A 20,537-nucleotide genomic window follows, 5' to 3' on the forward strand; every position below is an offset into this window, starting at 1 on the left:
ATATGAAAGGGGGCTTCAGCCTCTATCACTTTCATATAGTGTAGATTATAGATACCAGGGTGTATGGTTCTTCTGTACACGGTGTGTTTCCACTTTAAACCATGTAACACAAAGAATCCATCTTTCTATCCACATGAAATTTGCTGCTTTGCTTATGTATCCTGTCGGGTGAATCCTGTATGCTTTTATTGATATGCACTTTTTTTACTTCTTTTATGTGAGCACAATGGTTTATTACATTTTACCTACTTTGCCATTTTGAGTTGCACTATGTTTGTCTTCTATCTTTTTTGTGGCATGATCTAGAATGGAAATACATAGTGTAAAGAGGAGATTCTGTAAATGCTCTGACATCTCGAATTTCCATTTATATATCAAGTTGAAGTCTGGACGTTTACACCAATTGGACTCTGAATACCCTAACAAGGTTGTTTTGTTCCTGTGTTATTTAAATTCTAAGGGAAAGTCATATAACCTGTTTTTTAGCGCCATTAGATTTCACCCTTTTATTATATATACTTGTTCAAAGGAGTTGTGAACCTTGATTTAATCTGGATGCTTAAAATAGGCTCATTGCACACAATATAGGGGATTTTTTTCGGCATTTATTTTTCTACATTTACTTCAATAACACTTCTCCCATAGATGCTCCAACTTCTTGATTCCGTTCTGGAAAAAGTCCGGTGATTGGTCCTCAGTCCAATCCTGTACAGCAGTCATGACATCATCTTCAGACGCAAAAGTCTTCCCACGAATGTGTTCTTTGAGTTTGAGTGTGAATTTTCAGAGGTGTCATCTTGCAGATATTTGCAGATATTTATTGATGGCTTAATTTTCAGATTTGTCCATTGTTCAGTATTCTCCATTTTCATTGTCAGGAACCATATGGAAAGTTCTTCAGGTGAGGACAAAAACCAGGGGGTTAGGGTGGCTAGGGAACAAGCAGGTGAGTGACAGTGCTGGATCTCCCTATTGCGGCCAATCGATAGATAGTAATCGATAGTTGGTATGAGATGCTGAATGGCTATGGTAGTCGATAGTTGGTATGAGACACTGAGAGTCGATGGTAGACAGCACTTGAAATGAGACACTGGGAATCGATGGTAATCGATAGTTGGTATGAGATGCTAAATGGCGATGGTAGTTGATAGTTGGTATGAGACACTGAGAATCGATGGTAATCAGCACTTGGAATGAGACACTGAGAATCGATGGTATGAGATGCTAAATGGCAATGGTAATCGATAGTTGGTGTTAGTCACGAGGAGGATTCACTGGGAAGGAGTAATGCAGTACCTGAGATGCAGTCACAGTAGAAACCACTATTGCAGCAAAGTAAACACAGGGATGCAGCTAGATAGCTAAATTAGTAATTAGCTTGAAGGCTGACACATGTAACACAGAGAGGCAGCTTGAGAGCGGAGCAGCACACTGTAAGACAACACAGGATCTGTAACATGATACACTGGAGTTCTTTGAGAGAGCTGAAGTAGCACGCTGAAAATTAGCATGGGAACTAATACGAGTAACACTGGAAGTCAGCGTGAGGGCTGAAACAACACACGGGAGATACTTAATGGAAACACCGGAGAGCATAACAATCACTGGAACAGTGAAGTTGAACAGCAGTTTCCAGTTCCTGGAGTCAGACTTAAATACCCTTAGGAAGCTGTTCATTGAATCAGAGGATGAGCTGAGTGACCGCAGGACTACCATTGGTAGAGACAAGTCACGTGATATGGACCAACATGGCTGCGCCCATGCCCGGCACCCTGGGAACCAGGACGCATGCACGGGAATACTCAGTCACCACTCACCTCCACTCCCAGCAACTAAACACCTAAGCTCAAGGACGCCGGCGCAGAGGTGAGTAGCGGCCGATCCCCGTCCACATTCTGACATTCATCTTTTAGTGATGTTGTTCTGTTTATTATTAAATATCTGCCAAATAAAAAAATGATTGTGTTGTAATTTTCCACAGGGTTCTACTGTGACATCTAGTACATACATACAGAGAATTAATATGGGGTTACCTCTACTACTACATCAGGACACAGACTTTTGGATCCACCCTTGTAAATGACCTAAAACTGAAAAAGAAGAACAGCGCTGTATATGTGGAAAAGTAGAATCCAATCAATATAAAAATTAAAAGTGCATCATCAGCATTAAATCTAAAATGTTTGGTACCAGAAGTCTATTATTTGGAATATGTGCATAGCATAATGAGATATCATGGGAATGGGACCCAAATCTAAACACCGAATGCATTAATGTTTCATATAAACCTTATACACACAGCCTGCAGGTAATTTTATACAATATCTATAGTCATTTTGTGCACCAAACAAAGTTTGTGTACAGACACAGAATTAATTTATTTTTCTTATGTAAACACCTCATGCACAAGGCCTGAAGATAATTTTATAATAAACAAAGTTTCTGTATATTGAACCTCGGGAAAGCAAAGGTTTCATCCTCAAAAAGCAAAGGTTTTGTCCTCAAAAAATTCTGTATTTTGAAATATTTGGATATAGGAGACTCAACCTGTATTTACTATACAGTATAATCAGCACTGATAATAATTGACATCACTACACCTGTCATTTTTAATACTTTTGAATCCTGTGAGTTGTGTGATTATTATGATTATATTAAAGGTTATACAGTACCATATACATACATATAGACCATACCTGCCTATCCTCCCGATTTGGTCGGGAGCCACCCAAAAATCGGGTGCTGCTCCCGGCCTCCCGGTAAGGCAGGCAAGCCTCCTGCAAGCTGCCGACCCCTCCTGCGCGTCATTTTGGCCCCGCCCCCTGCTTCACAATGCCGGGATTATCGGCATTGTGTAGTGGGGGTGGGGCCAAAATGATGCGAGTGCATGTCCACGCCCCCACTCAACCCACAACAGCCGACCACGCCCCTCAATATTGCCGATCTGGCTGCTCCCTCCCAGAAGGGCCAGCCAGAATGTCGGCATCTCTGATATAGACATGTGTCTTTGATATTATTTACATTTATTATTAGAGTTGTGCACTGACCCCCGTCTTTTGGTTACTGGATCTGTATTTATCGTCGTGCTTTTGGTTTTGCAAAACTACCCTCAAGTGTTTTGGTTTTGGATCTGGATTTTAAAAAAACAAAAAAGTTTTTAAAAACAGCTAAAATCACGTAATGTTTGCAATCCAAAATGTAAAATCCGAATTCCGAACCATTATAAGATCAGAACCGCAATTTGGATTTATCCAGATCTCCTCAGGGGATTAGAACCGCAACTCAGATCTGTCTGGATGGCTGTAGTGTAACCTTGGATGGCCTTTTTCTGCTCCTCCATCCGCTGAAGCATATAGAGGGTAGAATTCCACCTAGTTACTACCTCTTGCTTCAGCTGATGGCAGGGCAAATTCAACAGTTCTTGCTGGTTCTGCAATCTTCGACATGCAGTTGCTGAATGTCGAAAATGTCCAGAAAATCTTTCATGCCACAGAGAGCATCTCCTGCACGCCCCTGTCATTTTTTAAAAAATGTACCACCAGATTAATTGTATGAGCAAAACATGGGATGTGATTGAATTCGCCCACATGTAATGATCCCACAAATATTGCTGGCATTGTCAGAAATCACAAATCCCGAGGAGAATCCAAGTGGGGTAAGCCATTTTGCAATGATTTCCCTGAGTTTCTCTAAGAGGTTCTCAGCGGTATGCCTCTTACTGAAACCGGTGATACACAGAGTAGCCTGCCTCTCAATGAGCTGGCATTTGTTAGATTCTGCTGCTGCTGTTTTCACAGTTGGAGGCAATACACCTACCCAGTGGGCTGTCACAGTCATGTAATCTTTAGTTTGCCCTGTCCCACTTATCCACATATCTGTGGTTAAGTGGACAGTGGGCACAATGACATTTCGGAGGACATTAATAAGATTTTTTTTATGCTCTTGTACAGATTGGGAATTGCTATTCTAGAGAAGTGGAATCTAGAAGGCACATTGTAGTGGGGACACAGGACCTCCATTAACTGGGTAAAACCCACTACATTAATGGTGGATACTGGACGCACATCTAATACCAGCACAGCTGTGCAGCTGGGTGTTTCCTGCTATACTTGTTCGCCAATGCAAGGGACTGTGTGATAGTCAATTGTTTTGTTGAACTTCCTGAACTACTAAAATTAGTCTTCTTCCTGGTCCAATTCTGGGATGAAGATCCACTTATAGCAACAGCAGCAGCAGCAGCAGCAGCAGCAGAAGTAACACTCAAGGATCCTTCTGAGGAACAACGGATAAGAGAGGAGTCAGTTCTTATTATATTGGATGCAGAACTACTTCCAATCACAAATAAGGATGTCGATGATGATGCAGGTGTTGGTGGTGAATATTGCAGGTGCTTGGATCCAGATAGAAGGGAGAAGCTTTGTGACACTGGACTGATTGTTGTTGTTTTTTTGTCCCCAAAGTTTCTGTACCCTTTCTGATTTGATGAATGCGCTTCAAGTGACATAACAGGGAGGAGGTTCCAAGATGGTTATGGTCCTTGGCTCTACTCACTGTTACTTGGTTATGGTTACAAATGGCTTGGCAAAGGTTGTCCGGAGTTGGGGGGAAATAATTCCACACATGAGAAGTGGATTTTTTGGTCCTTTGCCCAGGCATGGCAACAATGGGATATATCCCACCATGGGCAACAACTGTTGCCTGATTTACAGTTTTTACACAAACATCCTCGCCATCAACATCCTCATCATCAGCAACATCCTCATCATCTTTGTTGTTATCGCCAACTACATAAATATCCTCCACATCCTCCTTGTGCAATTTCACAGAAGCATCCTCAATTTCTACGTCAGAAGGCACACAAATGGTGGAAGGAGGATCCTCTTCAAGTACAGTATCAGAAAGGTCAGGCTCACATATGGCAACCATGGACACACTTATACTCTCCTCTGGGATTTCTGATTTTTCCGAGCACACAGTGGGTTCCGGTGTCTTACTCGTCTTAACAATTGTCATTTTTTTGTACCTCTCCTACAAGCAGAGGGGCTTAAATTATCACTAGAACTATCAGTCATAAATACAGGCTAATGCCTTATCTTTGCCTTGCCACTTCGTGTAGTGAATGGCATATTGCCAATTTTTTGTTTCTCTAAAGCTGACTTAGCTTTACATATTTTATGCTGTAACAGGGTAAAAGTTTATTTTTTTAGCCTGACTTTTTGGCCTGACTTAAGCCCTGGTAGATCAGTCTTCGAAGGTGAATTTGACAACCTTGCATCGTCATCATGACTGCTGCCAGCAGCTACAAGACTGGTATGTGGATCCTGCTCTCCAGTCATGTGACTGTCCTCCATACTTACTATGCACACAACCACACACACAAAAAATTGTTGGTTTTATTTTTATTATTTTGGACAGCAGCCCCTCAACAGACAGGAGCACAGCACCCCTGCGCACCTATGCCAATGACAGGTGTGGCTAACACGCACACAAATTTTTTTATTATTTTGGCCAGCAGCCCCTCGACATACAAGAGCACAGCACCCCTTATGCAGCTATGCCGATGACAGTGACAGCCAGGTGTGGCTGACATGCACACAAAAAAAATTGTTTATTTATTGTTTGGGCAGCAGCCCCTCGAAAGACAGGAGCACAGCACCCCTGCACAGCTACACCAATGACAGTGACAGCCAGGTGTGGCTGACATACACACAAAAAAAATTTATTTATTTTTTGGGCAGCAGCCCCTCGACAGACAGGAGCACAGCACCCCTGCACAGCTACACCGATGACAGTGACAGCCAGGTGTGGCTGACACGCACACAAAAAAAAGGTGTATGTATTTTTTGAGCAGCAACCCCTCGATATACAGCAGCACAGCACCCCTGTGATAGTGACAGCCAGGTGTGGCTGACACACACACAAAAAAATATATATATTTTTTGGGCAGCAGCCCCTCGACAGACAGGAGCACAGCACCCCTGCGCACCTATGCCAATGACAGGTGTGGCTAACACGCACTCAAATTTTTTTATTATTTTGGCCCGCAGCCCCTCGACAGACAAGAGCACAGCACCCCTTATGCAGTTATGTCGATGACAGTGACAGCCAGGTGTGGCTGACATGCACACAAAAAAAATTGTTTATTTATTTTTTGGGCAGCAGCCCCTCGACAGACAGGAGCACAGCACCCCTGCACAGCTACACCGATGACAGTGACAGCCAGGTGTGGCTGACACGCACACAAAAAAAAGGTGTATTTTTTGAGCAGCAACCCCTCGATATACAGCAGCACAGCACCCCTGTGATAGTGACAGCCAGGTGTGGCTGACACACACACAAAAAAATATATATATTTTTTGGGCAGCAGCCCCTCGACAGACCGCAGCACAGCACCCCTGTGCACATATGTCAATGACAGGTGTGGCTAACAGGCCACACATAAAAAATTATTTATTTTATTTTTTTTAACACTGGGGTGAACCTCTGAAAAGAGGCAGCAGCCCCTTAACAGACAGCAGCACAGCACCCCTGCACTGATAACAAGTGTGGCTAACATTTTTTTTTTTTTCCACTGGGTTTGGGTGAAGAGCACCCCTATAGGAAAGAGCACCCCCTGGACAACACAGCACTACAGCCAGCCAACCCCTATGGACAGGACAAGTACAACAGCCAGCCCTTATGGACAGAGCAATGACAGACAGACAGCCCCTATGGACAGGACAACGACAGCCAGCCAGCCCCTATGGACAGGACAAGTACAACAGCCAGCCCTTATGGACAGAGCAATGACAGCCAGCCAGCCTCTATGTACAGGACAACGACAGCCAGCCAGCCCCTATGGACACGACAACAGCCAGCCAGCCCCTCTGTAGACAACAGTAGAAGGGTCCTTGAAACCAAAGCATTTCGACCTGTCACCGCAGGTCATTTTCACGCGTTGTTCTACTGTTGGACGTTAGTGACTGTTGTTCCTTTTTGGATGAGACGGTGGATCTTGCATTGTTTTCCAACTATCAGGTCATCACCTTTTATATCATTTGGATTTTATGTTGTTTTATATTTGAGTATGTGCTTTATATTTTATTAAAAGCATTTAGCCATACACACCATTCCTCTTTTTCTTATGAGGATAAACCATATGGGGATAAACTTCAAGAACACCCCCGGGGACAACTGAAAGAAACCTTTATATGCAGATCACAGCATTTACACCACGTGAGTAGGGTACGCACTATGCTACCCTTCCTGCAACAATTGTGTGTTAATAAGAGACCAGTTTGGAATACCAAGTGGGTGGGAAGAATAAATAAACCTCTTTGGGAACATAACCACACATTTGAATGTGAGTTGGGGTACGCATCTACTGCATTTGACCAACTGACAGAATTACGTAATTTCCCTTCACTTTACCATATAGACGTTAACAGGAATATTGCACCAGATTACTAAAACAGTTTTCTTTCCTGTATTTATATTTATTTCATGTATCATATGTATAACTCCTGGAGATCCTGAGAATTCCACACATAAAGCAATGTATGCCAGGATCTTTCACCTATGAAAAGGATTAAGTATTGTATTTATATCTTTTAGCATAGTATCTCTATATTTGTTTATCCAGTGCCACCTAGTAACCCAGGTTATTGCTCTGGTGTATAAGAAGTATAAGATGGAGTATAGAGGTTTTAATCATAAACAAAATACTGATATTCAAAACACATTGTAGCGTTGTAGCATTATCACCTGGTTAGGTCAAATATTTACTCATCATTAATTGTCATAAGATCTCTGCATATAGTGATACATTTATAGTCAGCTGTATTAGTAAATTCTAATGAGTGTAAATAACTGTAGGATTCTGCTGCATATAAAGAGAACAGCCATACATATTACTATAAGGCTACAGATACAGAGACTCATCCCGTCCTGTGTGATAGAAGACAAGAGAATGGAAGCCAGACCCAATATGAAGCTTTATCATGTGCATGGGATGGATTCCAGGGACTTCCTTCAATGTTACTTTTAGGCAGAAAGTGCATTCAGAGATGAGTTTATGGTATTTATTATGGAGAAGCTGCACAGCGCATTAGTAACAGGTTTGTATTCAGGATAGATTGTTGTGATTTCTTAGTGGGTTTTTTTTATTAAATTTTGAGGACAAAAATTTATTTATTCCATTTTGGAATAAGGCTGTAACATAACAAAATGTGGAAAAAGTGAAGTGTTGTGAATACATTCCGGATGCACTGTAGATATATATATATGCAAGTGTGTGTATGTGTAATGTATGTGTGAAATATGTGAGTGAGTGTGTGTGTATATATATATATAAACATATATATTTATATGTAAATAGCAAAACTGATATAAAGCGCACAATGTGCTGTGTGAGTGCATAAATTGCAAGAATACAGATGTGTATATATATATATATATATATATATACATACATACACACACACATATATATGTACAAGTAACCCCAGTGTGCAAAATGACAGTATAAAGGGTGAACCGTGCATGTGCAACAATGCAAATAAATTTTAAATATTAAAATCACAATAACTTAATAGATAGTGAATTCATAAAATATATAATTTTAATTACAAGAAATGCCAAGGGTAATAATAAATATAAAAAATGGAGGGATAAACAGGAATGGCTTATCTGAAAATGGAAAGGTAAGTTCATGAAAGGTGGAGTCAGGAGTTTCCAACGCGTTACGTCCGATTACTGGACTTCTTCTACTGTCATTTTGCACACTGGTGTTACTTGTACATATATATGTGTGTGTATGTATGTATCTATATATATATATATATATATATACATCTGTATTCTTGCAATTTATGCACTCACACAGCACATTGTGCGCTTTATATCAGTTTTGCTATTTACACATTTTCCATTAACAAATCACCATTGTTAATATTTTACTGATAAGCTGACACCCACAACATTGGGGAGTGCTGTGTTTTAACAGACTGTTTGTTTGTGTTTCGAAATATTAATTACCTGAAAAACAGGTCACTCTAAACTGTGAAGGGACTTTTTGACTCTCTCTAGCGCTACAATCTGTGTGTGATGTGTGTGTATTTTATATAGATATATATATATATATATATATATATTTATATATATATATATATATATATATATACTAGAAACCCCCCTTTAAAAATCCTGTTTGCCCCTTACCAGGTACCACAATTTCACCTGTCCCTGATACCTCACTATAAGTGGGTGCAGGCTCAGGTAATCGGGTGTGTGAAACAAACTACCTGCCCTACCCACACCCCAGCAACATAAGTTACCCGCTCTACCCTCTGGTCACAATAATATACAATACCCACCCTACCCTCTGGCCCCAGTGACATACACTACCCACCATACCCTCCAGCCCTAGTGACATACACTACCTGCCCTACCCTCCATCCCTAGTGACATACACTACCTGCCCTACCCTCCAGCCCTAGTGACATACACTACCTGCCCTACCCTCCAGCCCTAGTGACATACACTACCCACCATACCCTCCGGCCCCAGTGACATGCATTACCTGCATTACTCCTCTGGCCCCAAAGAGATATACTGCCCACCAGACATAAAGTGCTTTCCCATGACCCAGGAACATACACTACCCACCCTATTCCCTGGCCTCTGGAACATACACTACCCACCTTAGCGGCCCAAGGGACATACACCACCTGTCCCACCCCTGGCCACAGGGACATAAACTACCCACCATACCTACCTGGTGCAAAGGATATACACTCTACCCCCCCCAAAGCCTTTGGGACATATACTACCCATCCTACCCCCATACCCCTAAAACATACAGTTAAAACATACAGTACAACCATCCCTGGCATGCAGGACATACAGTACACTAAACATCCCCAGCCCCCCTAAACACCTTCATGGCTTCTCTCCTTATTTTGTTCTCAAGTTGTTTTGTATTGATCATGTTTCTATTCTATTTTATGAACACAATACATTTTGTGTGCTTGCTTGAGAATATAATTAAATAAAATAAATTACTCTGGTTCCATAATAGGTGCTGCCCTTCCTGTACACATGCTACATCTCAGCCCCATGTGCTGGCTATGCCCAGTCCCCAGACACACTTCTGCACTGCAGGATTGGGGGTGACAAAGCATGTGCCTGCTCTGGGTGCTGCAGCTCCACACTACACCTCTGTGTACAGGGACAACTACATCTGCTGTGTGGAATGGGAACAGGTGACACTTTCCCTGCTCACAGAGACATGTTACTACAGACGTCACTCCCACCCATGGTGCTTTGTCTTTTAGGTGGAAGAGCACCAACCCACCAAACATTACGCATACAGCACAGAAATGGCGGCAGACTTGGGAATCATAGAAATATCTTCCTTTTATTGAATCAGAGAAAATTGAGGCATAAAATAAAATGTTTTGGGTATAGAGATATTTAGAAAATAGTGTGGTATATTGAGACCAATCCCAACAATCCCAACAATATGATTGGACAAGGTAGATCACACGGTGTGCATTATTTCCCAATGACCACACATCTCAGGCCTGATCTACTTCTCACTTTTATCAAAACCTCATCACAAAGCCACAGCTACATCACTCCACAAGTGTAAACAATAACATCTCTCACAGAGACTGCTCACAGAAAAACAGCACATCACTGCCTCACTGACAAACATACACATCACTGCCTCACTGACAAACATACAGTACACATCACTGCCTCACTGACAAACATACAGTACACATCACTGCCTCACTGACAAACAGAAAGAACATATCACTGCTTCACTGACAAACATACACATCACTGCCTCACTGACAAACATACACATCACTGCCTCACTGACAAACATACACATCACTGCCTCACTGACAAACATACACATCACTGCCTCACTGACAAACATACACATCACTGCCTCACTGACAAACATACAGTACACATCACTGCCTCACTGACAAACATACAGTACACATCACTGCCTCACTGACAAACAGAAAGAACATATCACTGCTTCACTGACAAACATACACATCACTGCCTCACTGACAAACATACACATCACTGCCTCACTGACAAACATACACATCACTGCCTCACTGACAAACATACACATCACTGCCTCACTGACAAACATACAGTACACATCACTGCCTCACTGACAAACATGCAGTACACATCACTGCCTCACTGACAAACATATGGCACATCACTGCTTCACTGACAAACATACAGTACACATCACTGCTTCACTGACAAACATACACATCACTGCCTCACTGACAAACATATGGCACATCACTGCTTCACTGACAAACATACAGTACACATCACTGCTTCACTGACAAACATACACATCACTGCCTCACTGACAAACATACAATACACATCACTGCTTCACTGACAAACAGACAGTACACATCACTGCCTCACTGACAAACATACAATACACATCACTGCCTCACTGACAAACATACGGTACACATCACTGCCTCACTGACAAACATACAGTACACATCACTGCCTCACTGACAAACATACAGTACACATCACTGCTTCACTGACAAACATACACATCACTGCCTCACTGACAAACATACAGTGCACCACACTACTTCACTGACAAACAAACAGTACACATCACTGCTTCACTGACAAACATACAGTACACATCACTGCTTCACTGACAAACAAACAGTACACATCACTGCTTCACTGACAAACATACAGTACACATCACTGCTTCACTGACAAACAAACAGTTCACATCACTGCTTCACTGCCAAACATACAGTACACATCACTGCCTCACTGACAAACATACAGTACACATCACTGCTTCACTGACAAACATACAGTACACATCACTACTTCACTGACAAACATACAGTACACTTAACTGGTTCACTGACAAACATACAGTACACATCACTGCTTCACTGACAAACATACGATACACATCACTGCCTCGCAAACAAACATACAATACACATCACTGCTTCACTGACAAACATACGGTACACATCACTGCTTCACTGACAAACATACAGTTCACATCACTGCTTCACTGACAAACATACAGTACACATCACTGCCTCTCTGACAAACATACAGTACACATCACTGCCTCACTGATAAACATACAGTACACATCACTGCTTCACTGACAAACATACAGTACACATCACTACTTCACTGACAAACATACAGTACACATCACTACTTCACTGACAAACATTCAGTACACATCACTGCCTCACTGACATACATACAGTACACATCACTGCCTCACTGACAAACAGAAAGAACATATCACTGCTTCACTGACAAACATACACATCACTGCCTCACTGACAAACATACACATCACTGCCTCACTGACAAACATACACATCACTGCCTCACTGACAAACATACAGTTCACCTCACTGGGACCATTTTGTAAGATAAATATACTACTCTTGGGTTTGCTGCAGCCAGGGGCAGATTGGGAATTTAAAATGGCCCTGGAAAAAACTCTGAAAGTGGCCCTATGTGCCCTATGTCCCTAGCTGTCCTTCCCAGGGATCTCATGAATTTTAAATAATCCACCAGCCCACGTCTTCCTGAATCCTGGGCTTCCACTGTTACCAGGCACTGCAGCCAGCCCAATGGTCTCCTCTCCACTCTGCTCACTCCCCAGGCTGTTACGTTAATTTCACAGCATGCCAGACTGTGACATTAAACTTTAGCTTCACACTTCACATCCTGGGGAGGGGACAGAGTGGAGAGGAGATGATTGGGCTGACTGCATAGGCAGCCCTGACCCCGCAACTTACCCCACACCAGCCACCTCCACCCGCAGATACACGCCTGGTGCTTCAATGCATGGGATAGGATAGTCTCCTCTCACGAGAGAGGTTCAGATGCAGACATAAATAATAGCCAGCTAGGTGACACAAATCTGGGGGTTTCAACAATAGAGAAGCGGCCCCACAGCCAAAGGGCCCACCGGGATTTTTCCTACAAAAGATAAGGGCCAATCCGCCCTTGACAGCAGTGCTATGATTTACGCATGCCTTGGGTGGTTGAACGCACGAAGACAAAAGCGTGCATATATCAGGGTGCGACCACACACCCAAGAGTGTTATACCAATTACATAACATATGTCACGCTATTTTTTTATATTAGCTTTTTTACCAACACAATGTATAATTTATACCATGTGTGAGCAATGCATTAATTCTCAGATTGCCTGTAATTAGTTTAATTGGCAGTATAACACCAGGAAACATACACAATGAAATCTGTATCAGTATGTGACTAATGTTGGGACTGACATTCTCTTTAATTGTTGCTAACTCAATGTGACTACAGTATATAGAATGTTACAATTCTTCTTATCTGAATCTTCCCTGCAGGTCATATTAAAGGAGAAACTTTGATTGACATCAGTCTCGGATCCTTCGTTCATCATCTTTTTGTCATGAGTGAATTTTTTAAAGACATCACTATACTAAAATTAAGAGAGTCCTGTATTATGGAACTCAACAAATGGGTGAACACCCGCACTGGGGCTTTTGATTGGACTCATGCATCTAAGATTGTTACCGAGCTGGGAGGCATCAGGTAAAATGTGATTCTAAACATACTGTATAAGAACATAAAGGATAAGTCAAACTAACAAAAATGTAAAGTGAAGAAATCATTAAGATACCTTACACATAAAGAGCACATACAGAGGGGGCAGTACGCTCGCAAGTGGGTCGATGTTCCCCACTGCGCATGCGCACGACGGAGGGAGCTTCGTCGTGCGCAACCACGAGACCCGGCGAGCGAAGGACTTTCCATCGCTCCGGGTCTCGCACCAAAGGGGGCGTGCTGTCGATGTTGATTGACAGCACGTCCCCTTTGGTGGGCGTGCCGGGGGCGTGCCTGCCAGACGGAGGCATTCCTATGGGAACGCCAACCGTCTGAAGTCGGCCCCACTGACATCACTAATGATGTCAGTGGGAGTGATTTTGGCTCTGATAGAGCCAAAATCACTCCAGGGCTTGCGGTTGAGAAACCCGACCACAGGGTTTCACTCGCAAGTCCGATGGTCGCGATGGTCAAGACCATCGCGACCATCTTGTTGGATGCTCGTATATGCTGTGGGTGGTGACCCACAGCTATACGAGCGTCCGGGAGGATGCTCCATTTTAAAGGAGGTGGGCCCTGATTCTGAGCGAGCGCTCTGGTCAGAGCGTCCGGCTCTGAATCAGGGCCAGAGTTACAAATAAGTGTTTATACTCTTTGAGAAGATCTTTTTTTTTTCTTTGATTGTTTTTTTTTTGTGGCATATTTTGAGGTATAAAGAAACTGAAGTGAAACACACAGTTCTGCAATGTCCCTTGACCTTGCTATACTATATAATCTAATGGTTTAATTATTTTAGTGTCAAAGAACAAGAAAAGGAAGAAAAGGTGAAGGAAACAATTAAACACATTGTGGAAATTGACTTCAGCAAAGAAAACCTCACAGATTCGGTGATGTTACCACAAGCTGACTGTCTCCTCACGGCGACGGTACTGGATGTGGTTAGTCAGGACCAAGAAGATTACATCAGAAACCTGAGAAAGATGTCAAAGCTGCTGAAGCCGGGGGGATACTTTATTGTAATCGGGACCTTAAATGCCACATATTACACAGCTGGTAATGATAGATTACATGCATTTAATTATGATGACAGTTTTGTAAGAAAGACTCTCACTGATGAAGGATTTGTAGTTAGTTCCTGTGAGTTACTTGATAGAAAAGTAGAGAGTGATCTCTTAGATTATAAGCAATTAATGTTCCTTACTGCTGAGAAATGTAAATGTTAATAAATTTTTTACTCATGCTTCTAATAAACCAAAAGTAAAAATTGCTAAAATAATTTGTTTTAGTGTTTTTTATTTAAAGCAAGGAGTTGAGGCATATAATGGGTAGAGGTTCTGATACTATGGATAGAAGTTTCCGGAACTGATCTAAATTGCTGGAGGCCCTGTGGGCAGGTTAGTGTCTCCCTGGTCTATATAGCAGTTGGAATGGACTAGTTAAGTGATACAAGTTCCAGGTAGGATTGTTAATCTCTCCCAGGATTATTGTAGAAGAACTACCTGTTTCTGAAAAAGAAATGTTGGGTAGCCTTATAGTAGAAGCAATCACACCGACTCTGGTCTTCTCCACCACTGTTTATTGTTTCCAGGATGGCTGCAAGACAATGACTTTCACAGAGAAGCATGTTCACAACCCTGTCACTTACTCATACCACCTAAACCACGGGTTATTGCAGGGTTAACCCCAGTAGCTCCTTGGTGTAAAAGGGGACTGGGTTGGATTCCCGGGTGGAGTGACCCTGCAATTCAACCCAGGTAACTTGCAGGGTTTAACATGGGAATAACCTGTGAAACCCTGCAGTGCAAACGGCGTGATCCAGGTAAGGATGACTTGGACCGTGCAGTATGCCTGCCGATTGGCCGGCTTCAGTGGCGCTTAGAGATGACGTCATCTCCAAGTGTCCACTTCAATGCTGGAAAAGCCGGGTCACTGCAGACCTGGCTCCGTTGTGAGCGGCGCCGACTCGGGAATATCCTGGGTCGGCTATGGCTAATTTCTGGGTCTGTCCCGGAATTTAGGTATAAAAGCTGTATCACAGAGACCTACTCCCTGATCTTAGGCCATTATCTGGCATCGGTCATACTAACACATGGCCTCAGATTCCTCCTCCCCCTCTCAGATTGACAGGAAAACCACACCCCATCCTTATCTTTAAAAGAGAGGCTTTCACAGGTGTTAAGATTTAGCCAGATATGCTGCTATCCTGCAGGCATAGAGTGAGAGAGACACAGCATTTTCTACAAGCAGGTAAAACACCCATTTTATCTTTAAAATGCCTAACATTCCTGGTCCTGCTACTAACCACCCCTGGCTCCTTATAGAGTATACTATCTCTTTTGCCTCAGTACCATTAAGACTCAGAAAAATATCACTAATGAGCAATATAATGAGTTCTACATGGTTGAACCAATGACAAAGAAGACCATCGAAAATTATATCTGATGGCAATGCACCACCGTAATATCATTTTAGGCTGTATTTATATGTGCTTACTGACTCAATGGGCGATATTTACTTATAAATGTGCAAAACCCATGCCAGTCAGAGGTTTACTTTTATTGTCTAACTTACAGTAGCTTATACAAATCACTAGATTTTCGGATCTATGCGAGAAATATGAGAGATAAACGAAATAGAAAGAGTAAAAGAAAAAAATAGAATGAGCGCAAGAGAGTAAGAAAAATAGCTATGAGTGAAAACATAAGTTGAAGACAGAAGAAGAAAGTGAGCACCGCCAAACTAATGACAATGAGAAGGTGTAGAGGCCAGAAAAACCTAAATAGAAAGTTGTGTTTATAAGAGTGGGTGGGCTATACTCCATTGGAATAGAGTGGGTTGGCTATACTCCATAGTAACAAAGTGGATGGGCTATATTCCATGGAACAGAGTGGGTGGGCTATACTCCATGGAAGAGAGTGGGTGGACTATACTCCATGGTAACAGAGTGGGTGGACTATACTGGGAACAGAGAGGGTGGTCTATACTCCATGGTAACAGAATGGGTGGACTATACTCCATGGGAACAGAGTGGGTGGGCTATACTCCATGGTAACAGAGTGGGTGGGCTATACTCCATGGAACAGAGTGGGTGGTCTATACTCCATGGTAACAGAGTGGGTGGGCTATACTCCATGGGAACAGAGTGGTGGAACTGTGGTGCAAAGGTTATATGATAATGGCATGCACTCGAACTGCAGCAACACCCTACCTACCAGAGCAGAGCACGAGCAGGGGCCCAGATGGTGATGGTACAGGGGCAGAGGATGGATAGAAACATAGAAAAATAAAATTTGATGGCAGATAAGAAGCACTTTGCCCATTTAGTCTGCTCTTGAGATGTAGAGGCCCATGTGGTGCTGGTCAGATGCAGGCCATGAGCTCAGTTCATAAGGGAGTGTTGTTGGCAAACGGGTTAAGAACATTCAAGGCTTACCAGACTCTTGGCTCTTTGCTAGCTGAGAGGACGCCCATGTGGTGGGGTTGAACATTTCCTGACTCTGTGCAGCTACAGGATTAGCAGATGAGCAGGGATCTTTGTGATTGGCTGTGATCAGTTTCCATAATAGGTAAAGGTGAATTGAAGCCTATGGCACACTCAAGCACCCAGGCATATGCTCCTGCTGGTGCCCGTGCATATCCAGCAACCAGGGCACATGTCCCCACTCACTCTCCCCTATATTCCTGTGAGTAGTGAGTCCATTTTATTATGGGAATGTTTCCAGTGTCTCACTTAGAAGTATTTGACTCTGGACACTCTGACAGAGTACTCGCTCTGAATCATAGCTGTCCCTCTTAGTTTTAGAGCGGCCTCCTGGCCACTCGCATAGTTGTGGGTGACCACCCACAGCTATAGCGAATGGCCAAAAAGATGGTCGCGATGGTCAAGACCATCGCGACCATCGGTCTTGCGATGAGACCTTTGTGGTAGGGTCTCGTTGCCACAAGCCCTGGAGTGCTTTTGGCTCTATCAGAGCCAAAAGCACTCCCACTGACATCACTTCCCATGGGAATGCCTCCGTCTGGGCAGCAACGCCCCCAGCACGCCTACCAAAGGGGGCATGCTGTCACTCACCATTGACAGCACGCCCCCTTTGGTGCGAGACCCATAGCGACAGCTTGGCCGTTGTTATTCGGGTCTCGCGCATGCGCACGACAGAGCCGCCTCCGTCGTGCACATGAGCACTTGGCTCAGCGCTTGCGAGCGGGTATGAATTAGGCCCTCAGTTATGTATTCCAGTGCAATCTAGGATTTCTCTCAGTGCAGGAATTACCTATAACTTTTGAAATGATCTAATAGGCAAAAATATTTCAAATGATGGAAACCACAAATATTTTTTTTCGTCACTAGCCTCCATTTCTAATTATTCTAAGTGAAGGATGACATCTTATATTAAAATTTGTTTAAGGTCTTGTAAGGAAAAATATAAGGTATTGCTATAAACAACTATGTATTGTTACCCTTTTTCTCACATTCAATGGCACTTACTGTACTTACATATGTAATGTATAGTGAGAAACAACACAGATACAGGTATCTTAAAGTATTGTTCACCTGTATTGAAGTACGGTATTAGACCACAAACGAATCATAGACAGTCTAAAGTCAGTACACAGCTAGCAGGGATCAACAGACAAGGGTTAGAAAAAGTCACATTCAATGAAGGGCTGAATAGTCTGGCATAAGAGTAGGAAATAGAAACAGGCAGGGAAAATACAAGCATGTAATCCAGAAAAATATTCAATGTTCAGTACATAATAGCAGTAATAGAAGACAAGGGCCCTCATTCAGAGCCGTACGCTCTGAGCAGAGCGCACGCTCTGAATGAGGGCCGGTCTCCATGAAAATGGAGCGTCCTCCTGGACGCTCGTATAGCTGTGGGTCACCACCCACAGGCTATACGAGCGTGCATTTTGATGGCCGCGATGGTCGTGACCATCGCGACCATCGAAATTGCGAGCCGGAGCCTGCGGTTGAGGTTTTCAACCACAAGCTCCGGAGTGATTTTTGCTCTATCAGAGCCAAAATCACTCCCACTGACATCACTAGTGATGTCAGTGTGGCCGGCTTCAGATGGTAGGCATTCCCATAAGAATGCCTCCGTCTGGCAGGCACGCCCACCAAAGGGGGCGTGCTGTCAATCAACATCGACAGCACGCCCCCTTTGGTGCGAGACCCGGAGCGATGGAAAGTCCTTCGCTCGCCGGGTCTCGCGCTTGCGCACGACGGAGCTCCCTCCATCGTGCGCATGCGCAGTGGCGAACATCGATCCCCGTGGGAATGCCCCCGTCAGGGAGGCATGCCCCCGGAATGCCTACCAAAAGGGGCATGCTGTCAATCAACATCGACAGCACGCCCCCTTTGATCGGACACAACGAGCGAAGGACTTTCCTTCGCTCGTCACGTCAGGCGCTTGCGCACGACGGAGCTCCCTCCGTCGTGCGCATGCTCAGTCCATAACATCGACCCACTTGCGAGCGGACAGCCGCTCGCGAGTGGGTCTGAATCAGGCCCAAGGTTATTAGAAAAGCTGGGTCAGATGAAACCCAGGTTAGTATATGATAATACTGTAATAGACACAAACAGTCAAACAAGCCTGAAAGTCACAAGCCAATGTTTAGTTAAAGTGTACAAAGTATGCACAAGTGCAGGTTCACAGAACAATCACCTAGCATTGACTGTTAGGTGAGACCTCACTAAAAGTGCTAAGGGACGGAGCTCTGGCCACAGACAGGTTAGTCAGTGCAGACATTTTCAAACAATGGCCCTGATTCAGAGCAGCTCGTTAACAGCAGTACGCTCGTTGCGTTCCGATGTTGACTAACCACGCATGCGTCGGTGTTACACTGCGCATGTGCGTACTGCAGATTGCGAGCTTTTTTTGTCTCATTCGTCAATTAGCGTACAGGAAGTGACATGTCAAATGTGATTGACAGAACAGGGCGTTTTTGGGTGTTGACGGGGGAGGAGATGGAAAAACGCAGGCGTGGCGAGGCGTTTTTTGGGCGTTCATACATTAACAAATGCGAACGTCAAATATGTTCGTACCAACTCATACGTCACTGGATGATCCTCTTTCCAATCAAAATGCTCGCACAGCTTAGGGGCTGGATAACTCGACCACAGTGGCGATGGCCTTCTCCTCCGTCCCGGCACTCCACGATGTTGCATCGATTAATCACGGCTTGTCAGAAAATCAATTAGTGTTGGATTGAAAACCGGCTTGGTATGTGTTTGGAAAGCAGTTTTTTTGGATAGCACAAAACCGAACGCAGGTGGAAATCATAACTGCTAATGTCTGGATTATACAATCAATTAGCGTACATTTGTGGGGGTGTATTTTGGCCGCAATGTGTTGTTTTTGGACTATTATAACAATAATGTCATCATGTTTAGGTTTGGTGCCTCATTTTGTGTTTGCAAGGTGATTTTTCCTCCTTAGGTAATGTTTTAAACGTTCCTTAACGAGCCCTTTTTTTCCAATGTGTAATTTTTTAGGTTGAACGTTGTTGGCTTGTGGGCCCGGATTAAATGTAACCCTTTTTTACAATAATGTCAGAATACAAAGTCGTACATTTGATGTAAATTTATTGGTATCCCCCAAAAATAAATGCACATATTTAACCAAAACATTTTTGGCAGTGTTCATTCCACAATATTTATTAATTGTGCAAACAATAATTTTTTGGTAAACGTAAATGCAAAAATTAAAAACAATTCACAAGAAAGGAGAGGGAAGTTTTGGCCAGAAAGGAATATGAGGCAAGCACAGAAGGCGTGTGGGAAAAGTAGCCAATGCTGTCACCGTTTTTTCGGCCGTTTGGCTGGGGGAGGGAGGGCGCCAGACCGGGTCCGGGATGTCATCGGGCTGGCCTGTCCAGAGGCAGATGTTGTGGC

The 20,537-nt window shown here is 43.4% G+C and overlaps 1 pseudogene; it reads left to right on the plus strand.

Annotated features, from left to right (window-relative positions):
* Window positions 1–7,948: 7,948 nt before the first annotated feature.
* Window positions 7,949–14,865, plus strand: LOC148509686 (nicotinamide N-methyltransferase-like; annotated as a pseudogene).
* The last annotated feature ends 5,672 nt before the right edge of the window (window positions 14,866–20,537 follow it).

Source organism: Taudactylus pleione, unplaced genomic scaffold (assembly GCF_031769625.1).
Source record: "Taudactylus pleione unplaced genomic scaffold, aTauple2 ptg000318l, whole genome shotgun sequence".
Taxonomy (NCBI): Eukaryota; Metazoa; Chordata; class Amphibia; order Anura; family Myobatrachidae; genus Taudactylus; species Taudactylus pleione.